This window comes from Talpa europaea (genome assembly GCF_964194135.1).
Source record: "Talpa europaea genome assembly, chromosome: 13".
Classification (NCBI taxonomy): Eukaryota; Metazoa; Chordata; class Mammalia; order Eulipotyphla; family Talpidae; genus Talpa; species Talpa europaea.
The window spans coordinates 44161218-44164504 of record NC_140080.1 but is presented as its reverse complement, the minus strand read 5'-3'; the positions used below and the strand labels follow the sequence as shown (position 1 = coordinate 44164504).

The window sequence follows — 3287 nt, the reverse complement described above, 5'->3', positions numbered from 1 at the left end:
TATGATTAAGATAAGTGGAATCACAGTCATGTTCTTACTCACTGCAAATATTTTTTTCTCTATTCAAATAGCCTCAAAAATGTCCAGAACATAATTCTTTTTGTACTTCAATCATTAATCATTAAACCTGTAAAAATCTTCATATTGAGAAAGACATTTTCTTTTTTGTACTTGAGACTACACATAGAGAACTAGTGTCAAGAATACATTAGTAATATAACAACTTCTATATTAAAATACCATTGAGGAATTTATGAATAACAACAAAAATAAAATAAGGTAGGACAAATACCTACACAATTTCTATTCAACACGAAGCAGTTTTTGAAATAGTTCATAAAATGGATCTGGTAAAAAGAAGTCATAACTATGAGTCAGGTTGTCTATGAAGACAAAATGGTGCCTGAGGGAAATGGTCCATGTGAATGTGACTGAGTTTAAGACTTTGAGCAGAATTTTGGACCATTAATTTCAAATAAAGTGTGGCAAAAAGGTAGTTTAACTGTGGACAGGTGAGTTTTTCATTACTCCAGTTGTCAGAGTTGATTATTATTATTATTATTATTATTAAATTAGAAGACTACTTGTAATAAACTGAGCAGACCTGGAGATAAAGGTAACATAGGTATGACAAGATGAAATATGTGTATTACATTCACTGGTGAATAAAACAAACACCTGAGAACTGAAGACATAAGCAACAAAGATATGTTGGAAACCATCAATGACTTGCTAGGTATTATAGAAACGAAGGATGTTTAGAGAATTTGTTGAAGAAGCTGAAGAGTAAACTGAGAAAAATCAGTATTAGTAGTTTAACAGAAAGAAGCTATATTAGTATTATACAGTAAGATGCTTTAGTTTTGTTCTTTCACTTTGATTTTCAGCTGGTAGAATCAATCAAGCTTTAAAAAGTTGAAAGTACTATGCAATATTAGGGTTATATTCTAAGGAAATAATACTTGGTTTATTTAACTTCTCTTTGTTTAAAAAATAGATGAATGACTGGAAAAATACAAAATAATGTTATATTTTTATATTATTTTTAAAAGAATAGAAGTGTAAAAAATAATAGAAAACTGCACCTAGCTTTAGTTGGGTAAATGCATCAAGTAATGAGATTGTGATTCAAGTGAGAAATTAAAATCAATAAATTTCCAAATTATCTGAATATTTTATGTCATAGGAACAAAAGATAGTTGTTGACACTATCACACATAAAGCACTGGGTCTAGAAAAGAAATCCCTTTCTCCATTTTGTCTGTACACTGAAATAAAAATGTAAGATTGGAAAACAATGAAAATATTTTACCTTAGTTATCCTATTTGAAAATATCATCTCCAAAATTCACTTCAGTGTAACTGCATTTACATCAATAAGTATATCTAATTGTAGCTATACCCATTGATTTGGTAATAAGAAATTGTGTTCTTCAATGGAAATAATACATATTGAATTATGTACGTTGTTGAGCAATTAGATTGTGATTGATACTCCATTATACAATAGGAATAACAAGAGTATCATATAGACTGATAAAGGGTCCATAATTTTCTCTCAAAAATATAAAGTAGAGTAGGTAGGGATCAAGAGTAAAGTATATTTAAGAAGCATCTTCCCATGATTTGATTCTCACGGATTCAGGATCTTTCTATTTAATTTCCAGGTACAAGTTGTGTCTTCAGTAAATGCCCAATTACACCACCATAATGGAATTTATCCTCATGGGACTTTCTGTTGTATGGGAACTATGGGTTTTGCATGCCATATCGTTTTCTCTTATGACAGTTACTGGGGACATTCTCATTGTTACTGTGATCACCCTGGACAGGAGTCTTCATACACCCACGTACTTCTTCCTGAGAAATCTGTCTAACTTGGATGCATGCTACATTTCTGTAACAGTTCCAAATTCATGCATCAATTCCATGCTTGATTCCATGCATCAATTTCAAAGGCTGGATATGTAGCTCAGATCTTTTTAGTGGTTTTCTTTGTATATGTGGAGCTTCTGTTTCTTACCATTATGGCCCGTGACTGCTATGTGGCCATCTGCCAGCCTCTCCACTACACTATAATTATGAGCCCTCAAATCTGCAGTCAGTTGACACTAGCCTCTATACTCAGTGGTCTTATCTATGCAGGTGTGCACACTGGCAACACAGTTCCAGCTGCCCTTCTGTCAGTCCAATATCATTCATCAGTTCTTCTGTGACATCACCTCTCTTCTGAAGTAATCCTGCTCTGACAACTTCAGCAATGAGATGCTTCTTGTTGCCTCTAGTTTGGGTATTGGTGGTGGCTGTTTCATCTTTATCATCAGGTCTTACATTCACATATTTTCTACTGTGTTCAAGTTTCCTAGTGGAGCAGACAGAACAAAGGCTTTTTCTACCTGTATCCCTCACATCCTTGTGGTATCTATCTTCCTCAGGTCAGGCTTTTATGTGAACTTAAGGCCATCTGCAATCACTGCCACAGTCCAAGACATGGTCCTTTCTGCTTTCTATTCCATAATTCCCCCACTATTCAACCCTATTATCTATAGCCTTAGAAATGAACACATAATATGTGCCATCAAGAAATCATGAAAAGAACATTTCAATTAAGAAATGCATAGGAAACTTTTTTAATATAATTCAACTATATACATATATAGAAATGTATAGGAAATGATTGAATGAAATTCAAGCATTCTCTGATAGAGATACCTGATTAGGATTATGTAGATATGGTTTATGTAATTTAATAAATAATGAAATTATTCAGATTATTTACCAAAATCTTTCTTTTATGAATTTTGGTGTTATCTGAATAGGCCACTGAATAAAAGACCTGGTGTTATAATAAGATCCTCACTCATGCTTTGACAAATTAAGAGCTTTCACTAAAATTTTCAGTCTTTTAAAACATTTATTTTTTAACTTCTATTTATTTGTTGGTAATAGGGAAACTTTGATTGACAAGATTATATATAACATAAATATAGTATTCTACTTACTAGGTCACATCCACCACCAAGGAACCAATGATAATACCAAAAATACTTACTTTAGAAATTTTTATTAAATCTCTCATTTATATTTATACCCTCTTCAAATGTCTGTCTATATATAAATAAAACAGTGTCAATTTTGAAAATCCACATTTGTATTAGAAAAGAAACAGAAATTTTCATTTAAAAATATATATGAAAAATTTGTTCTTTGAAAACCATAAAATATGAGTGAAATATATGTTTTTTGAAAAGAGAAAAGGAGTTGATAGGAGTATGGAAGATGAGATT

The 3287-nt window shown here is 31.6% G+C and overlaps 1 pseudogene across 1 annotated transcript; it reads left to right on the top strand.

Moving 5' to 3' along the window:
* The first annotated feature begins 1689 nt into the window (after window positions 1-1689).
* Window positions 1690-2592, top strand: LOC311183302 (olfactory receptor 14C36-like; annotated as a pseudogene). Its single transcript has one exon. The product of its transcript is annotated as an olfactory receptor 14C36-like (transcript).
* Window positions 2593-3287: the final 695 nt, after the last annotated feature.